General features: G+C 41.8%; 2 long non-coding RNA genes across 2 annotated transcripts; one reads left to right on the forward strand and one right to left on the reverse strand.

Moving 5' to 3' along the window:
• Positions 1-3655: 3655 nt before the first annotated feature.
• Positions 3656-12472, reverse strand: LOC307046691. The gene is made up of 3 exons (XR_013810178.1): positions 9396-12472; positions 5973-6372; positions 3656-4037 (listed from the first exon to the last, which is right to left on the reverse strand). It is a non-coding gene; the product is annotated as an uncharacterized lncRNA (long non-coding RNA).
• LOC307046690 lies at positions 6395-7842 on the forward strand. Its single transcript, XR_013810177.1, has 2 exons — positions 6395-7483; positions 7704-7842. It is a non-coding gene; the product is annotated as an uncharacterized lncRNA (long non-coding RNA).
• Positions 12473-21036: the final 8564 nt, after the last annotated feature.

Genomic DNA, 21036 nt, shown 5'->3' on the forward strand with positions numbered 1-21036 from the left:
GTGAAGTGTGCACCTGTGCATGATCTGTTATGCTAATACGTATAGTAATGACCAAATTGTCCATTGGAACCCATATCAAAAGATGTTGGAATAGCAACGAATTTGACGAGTTTTGAATTTGCCGGGGAAATCTGCAGTCGACCTTCGCCTTCGTGGGCGTGGCTTGCGATCTACGTGACTTCACGAGATGGACGCCGGCGCACTGTTTACATTCACCACCGTTCATTTTTTCTCTTTTTCAAAGTCGAATTTCTCAACGTTTTTGAGCTAGTATTTTCCTGGAAAGTGTGTCGGAGTCAACTGGAAGTGATTGCCAATCGAGAAAACCTGACAATGGAGGCGACAGTGAAGAAAGAGGGATGAAAAACACAGGGAAACGATGCATTGCCGCTGGCTGTAGTAATGTCAAGTCTGCCGAAGTGGCGATGTTTCTGTTCCCAAAAGATGAAGGTGAGCCTGGCTGGTGTCATTGTTTCGTAGATTCTTTGATTGATCATGATAAATAAAGGCCACTGGTCGATTCGAGAGAGAGAGAAAGAGAGACTGACAGAGTTACAGGGTTGTTGTTAGCATCTGGTGCTAGCTCGGAGCTACACACAGGGGAAAAGATGCATTGCCGCTGGCTGCTGTAGTAATGTCAAGTCTGCCGAAGTGGCGATGTTTCTGTTCCCAAAAGATGAAGGTGAGCCTGGCTGGTGTCATTGTTTCGTAGATTCTTTGATTGATCATGATAAATAAAGGCCACTGGTCGATTCGAGAGAGAGAGAAAGAGAGACTGAGAGTTACAGGGTTGTCGTTAGCATCTGGTGCTAGCTCGGAGCTAACGGAGATTAGCTGTTTCAACAATAAGGAGAGGGAGAGTGCTCTCATGTGGGACTGAGAGAGATAACGTCAGCTCAGGGAGGTAAACTGTAGCCTAAGTTATCTCAGTGGGTTTGGTCATCTATGTAAACAAATATTTCCATCTATGTAATATTAGTTGTATAAAATAGGTTAAGAAATCCTTCCAATGTTTTTTGATTATTGAAATATATGTTTCATCTGAGTGTTGAGAGCTGTATCCATAAATCTCTTAATGTTGCCCTCAAAGTGCACCAAATTGATCACTTTCCTCATCTATCCTGTCCGAAAAGCTGTCCAAATCAATCATTTCTCTCACACTAGTATCACTTTCCAAAGTCTCCGCCATGTTTACAATCGCAACTGGGTACATCTTGTGACGTCACAGCCACTATCGTCTGCAACTTCCGTCAGGCTCAGACGGCAAAATTAATAATTCATTAATTCATTAATTATGAATTATTAAAAATTATTTTAGCCATGAACAGGCACGATGATATGTAAGGAATGAAACTGCCATTTCATTTTGGTGCAAAAACATGCACTTCACTGGGTCTTTAACACCCCGAGTAAATTTGCAGCTGTGTGTTTTGCTCCACCTTGTAAATAAAAACTGCAGCAGCTTGACCTCAGAGCGTGAACATTGCGATCAGCTGATTTTGCGCAGTTCTCCAGTGTGTGCATGCACAGAATCTGCACAGGGGAGTCTCCCTCCGCAGCCAGTCGGCGTAGTTTTGGTACATTCCATTGTACATAGCCTACTGTTAGAAATTAAAATCAATGTTTTATGGCATCATTTAGTTAAAACATACCGTCAGTTTAAATGCTATTTTATTCTGAAAAAAGTTTTCGAACAATCTTAATACCAAGCTTTTATTCTGAAAATCCTTCATGACGACATCCGGGACTACCGTCCAGTAGTATCATTAAAGTGGCTATTGACGCCGTTAAAATGTATTACATATAAAGTTATGAAAGAGATAAGGAGGACAAAAGGCATGTGGAAGTAAGCAATGAATGTAAAATATAAAAATCCTCTGTTTAACGCAATATCGGACACAGAAGAACGAGGGGGGAAGTCCCCTACGTCACCACAGCCCCATAGAAAGGTGAAGTCCCTCATAAAAATAGCACGTTTTATTTATTTTAACAAACCACGTTCTCCAAGTAAAATCTATAGAACACATAATGTTTAATCTTTTTGAAAAATATGATCGGACCATCAGTAACAGATCATCAGTCTTGTGTACAGATCAGTCCGATAAAGTCATGCCAAAACAGCGACATTTAAATATCAGCATTTGCCACGGAAGGCGAGTGGCAGCTACCGTAAACCTTCTCTTAACTCTTAACTTGTGGCATTTACTTGCCACAGCAAGTTGTGGCATATACTTGCCACAGCAAGTTGTGGCATATATAAGTTGTGGCGTATACTTGCCACGGCAAGTTGTGGCATGGTTGTGGCATATACTTGCCACGGCAAGTTGTGGGATCTGTGGCATATACTTGCCACAGATACCACATCTGTGGCATATACTTGCCACAGATACCACGGAGTAGCGGCCTCTGTGGCAGATGCCGGAAGTACTTGCCACTGCCCGCAGATGCAACGAAATGCGCTTGCTGTCTCTCCTCCACCAGGTGCTAAGGGGGCGGGAGGCAGGCTAACGCCACATTAGCATATTTTCTACTTAATGCTATCTGCACAAATGGTTAACATTGAACATTAAAAGATCAGGCAGTTCAGGGAGAGTCGAAGGAAGGAAGGCAGGCAACTTTGCATGACATTCTTCTGGACGTGTTTCATTGTGATGATAGTGAGAGTGAGTCAATCTGTTTGTTGGAAAGACAGTAGTTGAGTGATTACTGAGAGAAAATTATTAAAAGAGATAATTATTCAGTGTTGTTACTTTAAAGTGTTGTTACTGACCTTTTTCTCTTTTATTTTCTTTACCTCACCTGTAACTGCTGAGACCCTGAGGAACATGCACACTGGACTGACCTGCCCTGGCAACCTGATTTTCACTGTACGTAATAGTATATGGTTATGGTATATTATTTATATACATCAAAGGCACAATGCACCCCCCAGAGACACACATGTATCGAGTGTGATATTTTGCATTGGTCATGTGAAATCCTCTTTCCATACTAGAAAACTGTAGGAGCGGCAACTTGTTTTGAAATTGAATTTTTCATATCCGATAAAGTTGATCTGTTTTTCTTTATTCTTCTCTCTTCCCAGCTCCATCCATCACCATTCTCTGTTCCTGCAGGTCCTGCTTGCTAATCAATATTCATATTTTTTTACACAATTACAAATAAAGTCAATGTATTGTATGACACGAAGTTGTGCTTCATTCTGAGTCAATAATAAATTCATTCTGCCTTCAACTGCAAAATTATTGTGGACTGCACCGACATCCATGTAGCTGCCCCCCAGTAAGATGAACCAAGCAAAGCTGACACACTCAACATACAGCTGTGCTCTTAAGTTTACATGAAGAATTTGTGAAATATTGGTAATAACAGGTTTAAATGATTATTAGTAATTAATTATATAATTGTCTCATTGTAGATGAGCAGATAGGGAGCCAGACGAGAAAAGCAGAATATGCAGCTGCCATTTTCCACATGGAAAAGAGAAAGGGCCAAGTGTATTTGAGTGGACAAAAGAGAAATCCCAAATACGAAAAATAAAATTATACAATTTACAGATATGTATACAAATATATATATATATATCTATATATATCCTATATACACCATGTATAATGATGGTGTATGATATAGAAGGAAGTGTGGTAGTTAACAAGTAAATATAGAGTTACATACAGATCCATGTTACAGCAAAAGATGGAATAACTAAGAAGCAAGCAGTATAATAATAATTACACGCAACAATTAAATAACTGCTCAGCATCTCCACCACAATCCCAATCTGCTGTGTCCTGTTTTCCTCCCCTCTGCATAACACCCCATCACACATACGAAACACAACGCAGAGTCCGAGGGCGTTAAGAGTATGTTTATTTAAATGTCCTCCTCTCTACTGGCCAACACAGGGAGCATATGCTGGGTGTAGAATTGTTCCAGGAGGAGGAGATTTCCATGCCATGCAGGGTCTTTGGGGATGGGGATGATGATCGCCTCCTTCGTGGTCCACAGTAGCAGAGACTCCGGTCTGTGATGTGCAGCTGTTATATAATACACAATACATTTTTGAAAAACATTTGATCAACAAAAAAGGATTTGGTCAGGATCTAGAGTCAGTGTGTAGTTTATTCATTAATCAATGCTCTCTACATTAGGAAAACACATACAAGTGTACCAGAGGGAGTCACACACAGCTGTACCTAGATAACCAAACAAATTGACAACAGGGATGCAAACTCATCAGGTATGAAAAAGGTGACAAGGATCCGAGCCCCCCGACCCCACAGAATATCGGCTTTAAAATTAGGAATAACAGAGGATTTTAGCAGTCAGAACAACTAAATCAGCAGTGTTAATAATAACAGAAACGCCATAGAGTCACATCTAATAGAAATATATAAAAAGCATTTATTTTAATTGTGTAGCAGTCAGTTTATAATTTTGGCAGCACTGTTGAGCATTTTGAAAATGTACTTTCATGCCTGTGCAAGGCTTAGTCTTTCTATCTTTATAGCCACTGGTGTAAAGTAACTAAGTTCATAAACTCAACAAGTACTATAATTGGGCACAATTTTGAGATATTTGTACTTTACTTAAGTACTTCAATGTTTTGCTACTTTGTACTTCTACTCCACTACAGTTCAGAGGTAAATGGTGTACTTTTACTCCACTACATGTATTTAATCCCTTTAGTTACTTTACAGATGTGGATGAATGATGTGAAATATAATCAAGTGTTAAATCAGACTTTAGTTCCACCTGGAGTAAATCGTCAAGCTACCCTGCAGTATACAAAGTCATTCAAACTAGCTGCACCTTTACCAGCTTTGATAACACTTTAATGATCAATCATTATAAAACATATCATATTATTCTGAAATGGACCAATCTGCAAAATGACTACTTTTACTGTCGCTACTTTCACTATATTTTGATCATCATACTTTTCTACTTTTACTTGAGGAACATTTGGAATGCAGGACTTTTACTGTAACAGAGTATTCCTACACTCTGGTACTTCTACTTTTACTCAAGTAGTCTACACGATATGAGTAGGCTACTTCTACTTTTACTCAAGTACAAGAACTGAGTACTTCTACTTTTAATCAAGTACAAGATATATACTTATACCACCTCGGTTTATAGCCTATGAAAAAAACGATTAGAAAGCGAAGGCTAAAGCTAACGTTAGCAGATAGTGACAATGTATGCTAGTTAGCTAGCTCAACGATAATATTGCGACGGGAAAAAAAACCTTTTCAGTGCACATCACGCTCTGCCGCTCCGACAGGGAGCTCTGCTCTGAACACCTGAACGGCCCGTTCTAACAGCTGTTCACCAGCGTACCAGTCTGTGCCACAGTGACTCCGGACGCACAGTTAATATTAACGAACGTAGGTAATGTAGCTGCTGAAGCTAGACCATCATCGCCGAGCAGCAGAGGCTTATTATACATCATGAGCAGAGCTGACAGGCAGGAAGACTCGAGCACACAGCTCACGCTTCATTATAATATATAAAAAAAGCTCCCGGCCGCACATTAATCCGGGTCCCAGACCCCCTCCCATACCCCAAAATATTTGTATTGCAGATCTACATGAATCACACCAACGACCTATTTTGGATTCAAAACTGAGAATTTCGTCGAAAAGTGACAAGTTTGCATCCCTGGACAAGATAACCAAAATCCTTGAATCTACACACAGCAAATAAACTCAAATGACACAACGAGATGTAAAAAGGAGATCACACATATAGTCGATATAAAACTGGCCGCTTCAATCTGAAGAGCAACTAAAACAAAACACGGGAGTGTATCTTGTTCTTGTGAACACTAATGTTATCCACAGCATACACAGACACCACGAAGTTCTTAAGGAGAAAACTAGTTGCTAAAACAAAACACGTTAGTGTACCTTGTTAGCTAATGTTAGCTAGCTGACATTAACCTGAAACATTGCACTCATATTACTCACTGAAACCTTGTAAAGCCGGTCCCGCATGCTGGCTCTTACAGAACCGCTCCCTTTCGTGTATGTACAGCTCTCAACATGCCCAGACTTGTAGTGATGTTCACCTCATTTTATACTTTTTCGCCTCATTCTGAAAGAAAAAGGTGAAATTTGCTAACGTGACAGCCATCTTTGTGATGGTGACGCGTATTGTGCGAGACTAGACACCTGTAGTTCACTGAGCGGTTTCACTTTTTTTGACTTGCAAAATGTTCTTTTAATTTGACAAACATCATATGTGTCATTCGTGGCACAATTCAAACGGGATCGAAAGATGACTTTTCTCTCTGCATTGACGTCAATGTATAATTTTCCGCTTCCGGGGTCCCATGGGTCGGAAGTAGATGGGCGGGACTTCGCCTCTCTATAGAGAGGCGAAGTCCCTCCCCTTCCGGGAGCCTCCATGGGACCCCGGAAGCGGAAAATTATACATTGAAGTCAATGGAGAGAGAAAAGTTATCTTTTGATTCCGTTTGAATTGTGCCACGAATGACACATATGATGTTTGTCAATCTTAAACAATCATTTCCATGCAAAAAAAGTCACAGTTTGTCGTAAAAATGCTGAAATATAAGACTATGAATAATACGCAACTAGAAAGACTACAAATCCCAAATGCATTCTGGGTCGCGTAAGTGATGTCATAGGCGATAATGCTCCAAGACTGGTTGTGACTCTCAAAGCAAAGAGGAAGAAGAAGACTGATTTATTCCCTCCAATAAATATAAGAGATTGCTCCAATAAATTCACTTTTACAAGAGGCCTGTGTGCTTTGTACGAGGTTGTAATCACAAAAGAGATCATACCACTTGCTCGTTCTATCGCTTCCCGTCTGATGAAAGGACCAGGAGTCGTCGGACCAAACATATCAGGTAATATACATGTTTTGCATGGAACATAGTCAAGTTAGCTACCTAGCTAGTAGCGAGCATGTTAGTTAGCATTATATTACATTACTTAGCCTTGTCATTTGTATTAGCCTTAACATGAAGTAAACCAAAATGTTAAACAGTAAGAGTAGTCATGATGGTAAGTATTTTGTGAAACATTTGAAGAGTAGCCTATCGCCCCTTCCACCAGGTGCTAAGGGGGCGGGAGGTAGGCTAACGCCACATTAGTATCAGCGATCTTTTCTACTTAATGCTATCTGCACAAATGGTTAACATTGACCATTAAAAGATCAGGCAGTTCAGGGAGAGTCGAAGGAAGGAAGGCAGGCAGCTTTGCATGACATTCTTCTGGACGTGTTTCATTGTGATGATAGTGAGAGTGAGTCAATCTGTTTGTTGGAAAGACAGTAGTTGAGTGATTACTGAGAGAAAATTATTAAAAGAGATAATTATTCAGTGTTGTTACTTTAAAAAGTGTTGTTACTGAACTTTTTCTCTTTTATTTTCTTTACCTCACCTGTAACTGCTGAGACCCTGAGGAACATGCACACTGGACTGACCTGCTCTAGCAACCTGATTTCCACTGTACGTAATAGTATTTGGTTATGGTATATTATTTATATACATCAAAGGCACAATGCACCCCTCAGAGACACACATGTATTGAGTGGGATATTTTGCATTGGTCATGTGAAATCATCTTTACATACTAGAAAACTGTAGGAGCGGCAACTTGTTTTGAAATTGAATTTTTAATATCCGATAATAAAGTTGATCTGTTTTCTTTATTCTTCTCTCTCCCCAGCTCCATCCATCACCATTCTCTGTTCCTGCTTGCTAATCAATATTCATATTTTTTTACACAATTACAAATAAAGTCAATGTATTGTATGACATGAAGTTGTGCTTCATTCTGAGTCAATAATAAATTCATTCTGCCTTCAGCTGCAAAATTATTGTGGACTGCACCGACATCCATGTAGCTGCCCCCCCCCCCCCAGTAAGATGAACCAAGCAAAGTTGACATACTCAACATACAGCTGTACTCTTAAGTTTACATGAAGAATTTGTGAAATATTGGTAATAACAGGTTTAAATGATTATTAGTAATTAATTATATAATTTTCTCATCGTAGATGAGCAGACAGGGAGCAGATGAGAAAAGCAGAATATGCAGCTGCCATTTTCCACATGGAAAAGAGAACGGGCCAAGTGTATTTGAGTGGACAAAAGAGCAATCCCAAATACGAAAAATAAAATTATACAATTTACAGATATGTATACAAATAAATATATATCCTATATACACCATCATGTATAATGATGGTGTATGATGTATAAGGAAGTGTGGTAGATAACAAGTAAATATAGAGTTACATACAGATCCATGTTACAGCAAGAGATGGAATAACTAAGAAGCACACAGTATAATAATAATTACACGCAACAATTAAATAACTGCTCAGCATCTCCACCACAATCCGAATCTGCTGTGTCCTGTTTTCCTTCCCTCTGCATAACACCCCATCACACATACGAAACACAACGCAGAGTCCGAGGGTGTTAAGAGTATGTTTATTTAAATGTCCTCCTCTCTACTGGCCAACACAGGGAGCATATGCTGGGTGTAGAATTGTTCCAGGAGGAGGAGATTTCCATGCCATGCAGGGTCTTTGGGGATGGGGATGATGATCCCCTCCTTCGTGGTCCACAGTAGCAGAGACTCCGGTCTGTGATGTGCAGCTGTTATATAATATACAATACATTTTTTTGAAAAACATTTGATCAAAAAATAAGGATTTGGTCAGGATCTAGAGTCAGTGTGTAGTTTATTAATTAATCAATCAATGCTCTCTACATTAGGAAAACACATACCAGGGTACCAGAGGGAGTCACACACAGCTGTGCCTAGATAACCAAACAAATTGACAACAGGGATGCAAACTCATCAGGTATGAAAAAGGTGACAAGGATCCGAGCCCCCTGACCCCACAGAATATCGGCTTTAAAATGAGGAATAACAGAGGATTTTAGCAGTCAGAACAACTAAAGCAGCAGTGTTAATATTAACAGAAACGCCATAGAGTCACATCTAATAGAAATATATAAAAAGCATTTATTTTAATTGTGTAGCAGTCAGTTTATAATTTTGGCAGCACTGTTGATCATTTTGAAAATGTATTTTCATGCCTCTGTGCAAGGCTTAGTCTTTCTATCTTTATAGCCACTGGTGTAAAGTAACTAAGTTCATAAACTCAACAAGTACTATACTTGGGCACAATTTTGAGATACTTGTAATTACTTAAGTATTTCAATGTTTTGCTACTTTGTACTTCTACTCCACTACAGTTCAGAGGTAAATGGTGTACTTTTACTCCACTAAATGTATGTAATACCTTTAGTTACTTTACAGATGTGGATGAATGATGTGAAATATAATCAAGTGTTAAATCAGACTTTAGTTCCACCTGGAGTAAATCCACAAGCTACCCTGCACGTATACAAAGTCATTCAAACTAGCTGCACCTTTAACAGCTTTGATAACACTTTAATGATCAATCATTATAAAACATATCATATTATTCTGAAATGGACCAATCTGCAAAATGACTACTTTTACTGTCGCTACTTTCACTATATTTTGATAATAATACTTTTCTACTTTTACTTGAGGAACATTTGGAATGCAGGACTTTTACTGTAACAGAGTATTCCTACACTCTGGTACTTCTACTTTTACTCAAGTACAAGAACTGAGTACTTCTACTTTTAATCAATTACAAGATATATACTTATACCACCTCTGTTTATAGCCTATGAAAAAAACGATTAGAAAACGAAGGCTAAAGCTAACGTTAGCAGATAGTGACAATGTATGCTAGTTGGCTAGCTCAACGATAATATTGCGACGGGAAAAAAAAACTTTTCAGTGCACATCACGCTCTGCCGCTCCGACAGGGAGCTCTACTGTGAACACCTGAACGGCCCGTTCTAACAGCTGTTCACCAGCGGTCCAGTCTGTGCCACAGTGACTCCGGACGCACAGTTAATATTAACGAACGCACCGTAGGTAATGTAGCTGCTGAAGCTAGACCATCATCGCCGAGCAGCAGAGGCTTATTATACATCATGAGCAGAGCCGACAGGCAGGAAGACTCGAGCACACAGCTCGCGTTTCATTATAATATATATTAAAAAAAGCTCGCGGCCGCACATTAATCCGGGTCCCAGACCCCCTCCCATACCCCAAAAATATTTTTATTGCAGATCTACAGGAATCACAAAAACGACCTATTTTGGATTCAAAACGGAGCATTTCGCCGAAAGGTGACAAGTTTGCATCCCTGGACAAGATAACCAAAATCCTTGAATCTACACACAGCAAATAAACTCAAATGACACAACGAGATGTAAAAAGGAGATCACACATATCGTCGATATAGAACTGGCCGCTTCAATCTGAAGAGCAACTAAAACAAAACACGGGAGTGTATCTTGTTCTTGTGAACACTAATGTTATCCACAGACACCACAAAGTTCTTAAGGAGAAAACTAGTTGCTAAAACAAAACACGTTAGTGTACCTTGTTAGCTAGCTGACATTAACCTTAAACATTGCACTCATATTACTCACTGAAACCTTGTAAAGCCGGTCCCGCATGCTGGCTCTTACAGAACCGCTCCCTTTCGTGTATGTACAGCTCTCAACATGCCCAGACTTGTAGTGATTTTCACCTCGTTTTATACTTTTTCGCCTCATTCTGAAAGAAACAGGTGAAATTTACTGACGTGACAGCCATCTTTGTGATGGTGACGCGTATTGTGCGAGACCAGAGACCTGTAGTTCACTGAGCGGTTTCACACAAAAAAAATTGTAACTTCACAGTTTTACGACACATTTTTATTTTTTTGACTTGCAAAATGTTCTTTTAATTTGACAAACATCATATGTGTCATTCGTGGCACAATTCAAACGGGATCGAAAGATGATTTTTCTCTCTCCATTGACGTCAATGTATAATTTTCCGCTTCCGGGGTCCCATGGGTCGGAAGTAGATGGGCGGGACTTCGCCTCTCTATAGAGCTCCTGCGGATGATGTCACATATGCTGGTCACGTGACGAGAAACGAAGGGGGCAGCCATTTTGGCAGTAATCGCGTCAGTAAATTCATTGGCAGGCACTGGCAGACTGTCGAGGATGGTGGATAACTGCTGTGCACCAGGTTGCACAAATAGGCGTGGGAAGAAGAAAGGTGTATCTTATTATCGCATTCCAAAAGACGCGGAGAGGAGGGAAAAGTGGATCGCAGCGATTAAAAGAGCCAGGAGCCGTCTGAACAAGACTGAAAGATGGGAACCCCCGGCCGTTTGCTTTCGCTTATGCAGTGATCACTTCATATCAGGTGGGTGAAGGAATACAGTACAATGCTACAAAAAGTTTCTGGTCAGTTTAATTTTTACCGAAGTAGAATCTAGCACCCAGTTATTATAGCTAACGGACTCTGTGATGTCCCTTTTTAACTCAACAAGTGTGGCTCTGGTGCAGCCTAGCCAGTTAGCTTGTAGCAAGCTAGTGGTAAACAAACCCGTGTTGAAAATATTCCTCGGGACTCGGGGAGAGCAGCTCTCCCCGAGTCCCGCTGTGCAGTTGCAGTGGGCTCCCAGCACAACACCGTCGTTCCTGACCACCACCCATGGCTTTAGTTGACTTTCATTAAGCCTTTGGGAGTGATTAACCTATATATGAAATTCAAAAATAGATAAATAAAGGTTAAAAACGCCAGCCACTTTGGTTGAGTACGTTCAAAAATACAAACTAGTTTCAGACGCACTGCAGTAGCTATCCAAGCTAATAAACAAACATGCTAACGTGACACTGCCGTAGCTAGACAAGCTAATAAACAAACAATGCTAACGTGACACTGCCTATCAAACTGGAATAATTTAATACTTACCCTTGCAGTGATGATGCCGAAGTTTTTGGATGTAAGACTCCACAGTTGAATGTTGTTTACGAAGCCGGACTGACACCATTTGTAAGCCTCCAAGCTTTTGTAAGCTCTGAGGGAGTCTCCTGAGTACACTGATGGAAAGCTTACAAGATAGCTGTGGATGTCCGCGTAGCGCAAGTCGGGTACATCGTCTTCAGAGCAGGAGGTTATGCTCTTGAAAAGCACACCGGGTGCATTATATGGGTTGCTTATATTTAATCTTTCTAATTTTGTACTATAAAGCCGAATTTCACTTGAATTAAAATGAGATGTATACTCGCACGGTAGGAAAACGCTGGCGCCGGTCGTCATGTTTACTGCCAAAATGGTGGCTGATAACCAAAAGTCACGTGACCGCAGGAGCTCTATAGAGGAGGAGCGAACAGCCAGCAAGCGGGAAAGACAAATGTGTGTGGAGTCTCTGCTGCTCGGCCGACACTGCTAGAGGGAGCTTCCCTCTCCCTCTCTCTGAACCATCTTCTGCTTGTAACATTACCGCGCCATTTTAATTAAAGTACCCATTTGAACCTTCTCAAAGACTCCATTGGTCTCCTTACTTTTAAAGCTTCTCTCCTGGACGCGAGAATAACAAACAAAGCTATCAATTGGTGACCCTTTAAGACGTGATCTCGTTACACGGGGAGAGACTACCACCCAGCTGTTCGCCGGAGACGCTGGCATCCGTTCGACACACAAAGAGCTCAAATCCACACGGTAAGGAGAAGCCTGTTATATCAAATTCTTCAATAGATTATGTAGGAAATATTAGATTTGTGTGTTTGATGGCCAGCGGATCCTGAAAATAGCTGTGCATTTAATGTTAAAACAACCTAAATTTATAAACATAAGCATCCTATAACTCGTGTGTTACAGCCGCTGCCTTCCTGGGGCTGTTAAGGCTGTTAAACCTGTTTGTGTGTGTGTGTGTACTCATGAGCGGCGCAGTTCCTCCGACGTCCCGCCCTCGCTGCATCCGAAGAGGTGATTGGATGAGACTTAATCCAATCCCCGCCCCTTCCGGCACATCTCCCGGGGAAGGAGTACAAAGGCTGGGAACAGAGATCATTCTGGAGGCTCTGTGTTGGGAGACAGACGCCTCTAGCCTTGTGATACCTTACTCGTGGTGTTCATGCAATTAGCTCCCTTGCAACTAGTAGACTGCGTAGCAGAGTGCTAGGTAGTGTGTTGTGTTTCGTATTTGTGTAACTGTGCTTACAATTGTTAGCTTAGAGCCAGGTGACTAGCACCTGTTGATCAGCTGCTAGTATTTGTGTAACATGTTAGCTTAGACCCAGGTGATTAACACCTGTTGACCAGCTGCAGCTGTGTGTGTGCAGCCTTCCTCATTTCCATTTGTACCACGTGAGGTTTTGTTTCTTTGTAGCTCTCTTTTGGAGTCCTTTTTTGTTGATGGTTAGATCATCCGTTGGTTCATTCTAGGCTGTTTGCCTGTCTTTGTTAACACCTACTGTAATAAAGCCACTTATAATTATACCAATTCCACTCTGGTCGTGTTATTTCCCTTTGGTTCCCCTAGCCCAATAGGGAATGTAACACGTGGGGGCACGTCCGGGATATTTTTAACAGAATTCCTGGGGTTATAGGTGGGTTTGTTATAGCAACAAAACATTTTTTGTAATACGTGGGGACAGTACACCCGAGAATGGCGTCCTTCGCCTTAGAGTCGTTCTTAGTTTGGCCGTCCTATGAGGAGCTGGATCGGTGTAAGAAGGACGATTTGATAGAGCTAGCGCGGCACTTCAGTCTTGTGGTAAGTCGGCAAATGTTAAAAGAAGAGTTGAAGGCATTGGTAGGGGATGAGATGGTGAGAAGGGAATTACTAGTACTGGCTGTACCTGCTGAACTCCCAGTGTCCAATATTCTAACTGCAGACCCATTAAGTCAGAGGCAGGCGGCGGAGTTTGTCGTTAACCAGGAAAAGAGTGATGACAGCGAGGGGGGCGAGTCGTGTGACGCACCGCTCATGCCGCCTCGTAAATGTCCAGCCTCTCCTGTTGGTAGTACAGATTCCCGGGAAGGGAAAAACTTAAAGTCCGCCTCGCCCGACTTCAGTTGGAAGCTAAAGACAGGCAACTTCAGTTGGAAGCTAAAGACAGGGAGCAAGACAGGCACTTTCAGTTAGAAATAAAAAAATCGAAGCAGATAAGGAAGTCCGGATACGGCAGATGGAGCTAGACTCCGAACTGCGCATATCTGGTGTTGTTGGCAATCCTAGAGAAAGCTTTCCACTTCCTTCTCATCCACCTGCCTTCAATGTAGGGAAAAATGTAGCATTAGTGCCGGTTTTCCGCGAGACTGAAGTGGATGCATATTTTGGTGCATTTGAACGCATTGCAGCGGCACTACAGTGGCCGGCTGAAGCCTGGGCGCTGTTAGTACAGTGTAAGCTTCACGGGAGAGCTCAAGAGGCAGTTTCTGCTCTTTCGTTAGACGACAGTCTAAGTTACGACCTGGTGAAGCGTGCCATACTTAGGGTGTACGAGTTAGTTCCCGAAGCCTACCGGCAGAAGTTCAGGAACCATAGAAAGGGTTCTAATTAGGCTTGGGCGGTATCATTTTTTTCATACCGTCATACCTTGCTGACATCATACCGTGGTATACGGTATATGACGGTATGACTTGGGTCGACTTGAGTGAGGTGGCGTTCGGCGGCAGATAGATGTTTCGAACGGTATATTATATGTTCGGTGTAAAATGCAGCCCGAGCCGGTAGACGATCGCAAAGTGCCGCGACATGCGCGCAAGTGCAAAACAAGGGCTGCATACATGACACATTGTGCAAATGGCACATTTTGAGATCGGATACAGGACGCGTTTGTAGATGTCCGACGTTGTTTCCATTGTGAGCTAAGTTAACAATATATCATCATACATAAACATTTTCCGGGAGTAAATACTTGACTTATTGAATAAAGTTTGCTATATTCACTAACTAGTTTGGCAATATTATTCCGTGCATGTGTTAAAAACCTTATTTCCATTTGATTCATTGGATTACTCGCGTGAAAGCACGTAAATGCTTTCGTTTTTAAAACCGTCCGACCTCCACTACAAAACCATCAACCAGTTGCATAGGATTAAAAAATGTCAACACTCACTCACCCCGTCTTAAACATTCCCAAAGAAGTGCCTCTGTCTCTCGTTGTGCTGGATGAAGTCACTGGCGACGAGTAAACCCAAAATAGTCCCAAACAGGCGCAGAGGCATTTTTCTTTTTTACTAGTTGTCCGAGTTCGGGGCCGGCAAATGCTGACGCCATCTTGCTCAGCTCAGCTCTGTGCTGAGCTCTGAGAGCGGGAAAGACGGACTGCCCTCTGCTGGCGCGTGCTGTGCATTACAACCAATGTCGTCCCTGTCAAAACTCCGTGTCAGTGTAATAGAATGAAACACATCTGTGATTTGGCGCACAGTCTGTGACGTCACGGTATTGAAAATCATACCGACGGGATTTCGAAATACCCTGGTATACCGTAATACCGTCATACCGCCCAAGCCTAGTTCTAATCAAACCCATGTCGAGTTTGCCAGGGAGAAGGGGATGTTATTTATCAAGTGGATTGACTCGTGTAACGCTGCAGAGTACTCTGCTTTGAAATAATTCATTCTCATGGAAGAATTTAAAAGGGGGTTGCCTGACCGCATTGTGGGATACCTAAACGAACAGAAAGTACAGTCTCTCTCCGCAGCTGCTGTACTAGCTGACGAATATGTGTTGATGCATAAACCTGTGTTTTCCCCTGTCGCTACTGAGCGATCACACAGTGTGTCTGCGGCATCATCTGAGCCGTGGAATGTGTATAGGGTAACAAGAGAGGAGAGAGAGTGCTTTTACTGTCATCAACCTGGACATGCTATCGCCAACTGTGCAGCGCTGAAGCGTAAAGAACAGCGGAAGAAAAAATCCCCGCCAAACAGTATTGGCCTGATCACCCATACCAGGGGTCGGCAACCCGCGGCCCATGGGCCGCATGCGGCCCTTTAAGCCCTCTGCTCTGGCTCCCTTGAGTTTAGACAAAAATAAGAAGGAAATAAAATAAAAGTATTTGTAGGACTATTTATATTTTGTTGCATGGTTGAAAATGTTTCGTATCTTGTATTTTGAGGTGATGCTGTGACACATAAATAAAAAACAAAACGGTTTTAATTAGGTCAATTAAAAATATGCGTCACATCCTGCTACAGTCCCGCGCGAGCGCCTTTTCTTGGAGGCGCTCGCGCGGGGACCCCCGGCTCGCTGAGCGAACTATGGATAAATCAAAGAAAAGTACCGGAGGAACACAGGATTTAATTCTGTGTGGACAGAGTTATATGCTTTCACAGCAAACAATGCTGGTTTACCGGTATGTTTGATATGTAGAGAGAAGTTGTCAACGGTGCTGCAGCCTTTACGTATCGAGGAACAACAAGGGAGAGGAAGACAGCTGACAATCTTCAGTCATAATTTAATGGGGTATGTAATTTATTTCAGAAAACACTTTTTGTTATATTCCATGGAATGCTCTTAACGTCCCGATAGCAATGAATATATTAAATGCTTTGACAATAAATACATACAAAAATTAATTTCTGGAAGCCGTAGCGCTGTAAAAAGCACGACCAATCATTTTAGCCGACCCCGCTAAAATAACTGGATGGCCTACCTGCCTGTCAGCCTTCCATCTGTGCACAAACTTATCTCGTGGCCTCATTGATGATGCGCGTTCGTGTGTGTTGGAGGAGGGAATCTGTAAGAAAGTCTGAAGGAAGAGGCCTATTTTTTCCGGTTGTGTATTTTCAAATTCTAGCGCACACGAGCTGGTTTCTTCATTCTTACCTACCCTACCTTTAACTCGTTTTAGGGTGCAGCTATATGTTTTATTTATTTCAAAGTGGGCCCATTTTAATAATATTTGTTTTCCCTTCAAATGTGCAGAGGACTCCCCAAGTGCTGTGTTTAATTTATTTTAAAGTAGGCCTGTGTATTATTTGTAATTCTCCTTATAGGAGTTCTTTGTTTCTTATTAGAGATTAACAGTTTTATAAAATGTAATAAATAGCCTTATAAATGCAAAAAACTGTAGTTTTTGTCTGATATAACAATAAATACAACTTAGCTATCAAGCTATGAAATATGTTTTGCGGTTCCAGACAAAATATGTTTGGGGAAAAAGGAGCAAAATGGCTCTTTTGGTCAAAAAGGTTGCAGACCCCTGACCCATACCCACGCACAGGCGAGTAAAAGTGTTCCTGATGTTCCATTGTCTGACCCTGTATTTGTGCCAGTGCGTTCACCTAAAGCTGTGTTTGAGGGGAAGCCAGAAATTGTGGCTTCTCCTCGTGAGGATGTCGTGAGACCAGCGCAACACGCCGGCTCAGACAAGCCTCTTGATTTTTCGACTCTCCCGGTAACCCGAGACTGTCAGCTCGTTTACCGGATATTACTGTTGGTGTTAGCTCTGCAACACTTTAAAATTCATGTTGGACCCGGCCTTTGGCCGGTTGTGGTGTTCGCCTGTTATGACCCCTCCATATTCTGCTCTAGCGTGTCCCAGCACAGTCAGCGTCTCTTGCAATGAGCTCTGATTGTGCGGGATTACAACGATAGACACCCATCATTGAAGGGATCAGAGAATGGGTTGGCTTATGCTTTGTCCAGGTTGAGTTAGTGTAGTGATGTGTTCTGTGTTCGTTATGGTATAATGTGTTATGGTTCACAAAAACCCTGTGGGGTGTTGTCTTAAGGGAGGGGGTGTTACAGCCGCTGCCTTCCTGGGGCTGTTAAGGCTGTTAAACCTGTTTGTGTGTGTGTGTGTGTGTGTGTGTGTGTGTGTGTGTGTGTGTGTGTGTGTGTGTGTGTGTGTGTGTGTACACTAGGGATGTGCATCTCCATCACTGAGGCCGATGCGATGCGCACCTCGATACGTTGCCACGATACGATACATTAACGATACCTTTGAAACACCAGGCGATGCGATAGGATACGATTCACCCCTGTTGCGATACAGTTCGATACGATTTGATTCAACATTATGCGATTCGGGGCGATACGATGCGATTCAACACGATGCAAAAATAATGATACTTCAATATGGTACGACAGAGGATTTTTGTTTTATTCCTTATATGCAGCAAATCATACATTAACAAAAAAGTGCTTTACATATTTGGTACTGCACATCCCATCATGCCGTTTATTTTTTTACCTTTAAAAGCTCTCCAGAGTACAATTGTATAACACCTCACCGTTAAACAATGTAAGGATGCATTGCTCATGATTAACAATGTGCAAATAACAGCTACCATAGAGCAATGCCCATACAGCTGCCAGCCTGATGTGCTTAACACTCAGAGGCTAACTCACCAGTGAGCAGAAAGCAGTGGTTTCTATCTGAACAATAAAGAAAACAAATAACCTTTCACAAATAGGTATTTCATAACTGCTTACAGTAAGGAAGACATTTAAATTATTATTGGCCCGCACAGGCTGCTTTAAGCTAAACACCTCTCTCTGACAGAACACCTCACTGAGTGATTTAACTCATGTGTCTCACTTTCAGGTTTCTCTTTTCAGCCGCAGACCCCATGTCGCCTCTTTATGTGCGTCGCTAAGTTCCTCGTACTACTTGTGTACTTTAAAGCGGCTCGGCATCGTTAACAATTTGCGAGTGATTTTTCAAGTTGACCATCTGTAGTAATAGTGCCGCGCACATATGCCATCAGGACGTTACTGATGGGGTGCGGCTGCGGAGTGATACTGTGTGTATGCAAGTCCGCATCTAGGACGGATCTATGTATCATAGCTGTAGACCTGTTAAGTAATAAAGATACCTCATACAAAGGTCTACGGATACCTTATTACTCTCCATGACCTGCGGTCAACTATATAGCATAAATGACTATGGTGCACCGGCATAAACGTTCAAGATGCGAGTGCACCGGTTGAAAGAGTGCACATCGGCTACAGTTTGGGTTGAACCGGGTTGAACTCGCGATGCATCGATTGCGTAGCGTCTTTGCATCGGTAAAAAAAACGATTCATTCATATAAAATCCCCTCATCTTGTCAACGCTCAGCAGAGACGATCTTTGATATTTGCTTCGCCACTACGGAGGCCGAGAGTCTCAGTTATCAACACACACGGAAGTTGAGGAGAAAGAGAAACACAGCGCACCGAACAATACCTACAAATCAAACGTTTGGCAACACTTCGGATTGTTCAAGAAAGACGGTGTAAAAGTCCTTTATGCTATATAGTTGACCGCAGGTCATGGAGAGTAATAAGGTATCCGTAGACCTTTGTATGAGGTATCTTTATTACTTAACAGGTCTACAGCCATGATACATAGATCCGTCCTAGATGCGGACTTGCATACACACAGTATCACTCCGCAGCCGCACCCCATCATTAACGTCCTGATGGCATATGTGCGCGGCACTATTACTACAGATGGTCAACTTGAAAAATCACTCGCAAATTGTTAACGATGCCGAGCCGCTTTAAAGTACACAAGTAGTACGAGGAACTTAGCGACGCACATAAAGAGGCGACATGGGGTCTGCGGCTGAAAAGAGAAACCTGAAAGTGAGACACATGAGTTAAATCACTCAGTGAGGTGTTCTGTCAGAGAGAGGTGTTTAGCTTACAGCAGCCTGTGCGGGCCAATAATAATTTAAATGTCTTCCTTACTGTAAGCAGTTATGAAATACCTGTTTGTGAAAGGTTATTTGTTTTCTTTATTGTTCAGATAGAAACCACTGCTTTCTGCTCACTGGTGAGTTAGCCTCTGAGTGTTAAGCACATCAGGCTGGCAGCTGTATGGGCATTGCTCTATGGTAGCTGTTATTTGCACATTGTTAATCATGAGCAATGCATCCTTACATTGTTTAACGGTGAGGTGTTATACAATTGTACTCTGGAGAGCTTATAAAGGTAAAAAAATAAACGGCATGATGGGATGTGCAGTACCAAATATGTAAAGCACTTTTTTGTTAATGTATGATTTGCTGCATATAAGGAATAAAACAAAAATCCTCTGTCGTACCATATTGAAGTATCATTATTTTTGCATCGTGTTGAATCGCATCGTATCGCCCCGAATCGCATAATGTTGAATCAAATCGTATCGAACTGTATCGCAACAGGGGTGAATCGTATCCTATCGCATCGCCTGGTGTTTCAAAGGTATCGTTAATGTATCGTATCGTGGCGACGTATCGAGGTGCGCATTGCATCGGCCTCAGTGATGGAGATGCACATCCCTAGTGTGCAGCCTTCCTCATTTCCATTTGTACCACGTGAGGTTTTGTTTCTTTGTAACTCTCTTTTGGAGTCCTTTTTTGTTGATGGTTAGATCATCCGTTGGTTCATTCTAGGCTGTTTGCCTGTCTTTGTTAACACCTACTGTAATAAAGCCACTTATAATTATACCAATTCCACTCTGGTCGTGTTATTTCCCTTTGGTTCCCCTAGCCCAATAGGGAACGTAACATCGTGGCATTGCTTTGTCGCAAGCAGAGTGAGTTCACATTTTATTTTATTCTTCTGTTAACCCTGCATGCAATTAATTTGTGTGTGTGTTGTATTTTAAATATTAATGTGTGTAGTCATTTTACTTCATGTAGGTGTCTTGTTGCATTTTCATGTAGGTGTCTCTTGTAGTTTAGTAGTTTTGCCTATAAACGGTTTGAAGCTGTTAAGATCTATGAGACAAATGAAGACCAACAAGGCATAGTGAGTCAACACAGGGTTGAGTAAGTGGAGTGAGTGCTAGTCTAACAACAGTTTGGAACTCTTTTAAAAAAGTCCTTTTCGGGGAATAGGCTTGATTAAGGTGTAAGGCTTTATCAGTGGTTATACTGTTCTGTTTTCAACCAAGATATTGCGGATGGATTACGGTAATCGGAGTTACAGATAGCAAAACAACATGCTCTGAAGATGCCGTATGCGGCCCGCGGGCCGTAGTCTGGGGAACCCTGCTATAGAAGATTCGAACACCAATTTATTGAAGCTACCACAAGTTATGACATTTGCATAATTTCATACACTTGAGTATGCACTGTAGATTTAGATTTTCACCAGATTTCTATTTTCATATTTCAAAGTGAAGTTATTGTGTGATTTTGGAATTAAAAGTTTCATATTCTGAAA

The sequence above is a fragment of the Notothenia rossii genome (assembly GCF_949606895.1).
Source record: "Notothenia rossii genome assembly, chromosome: 7".
In the NCBI taxonomy this organism is placed as follows: domain Eukaryota; kingdom Metazoa; phylum Chordata; class Actinopteri; order Perciformes; family Nototheniidae; genus Notothenia; species Notothenia rossii.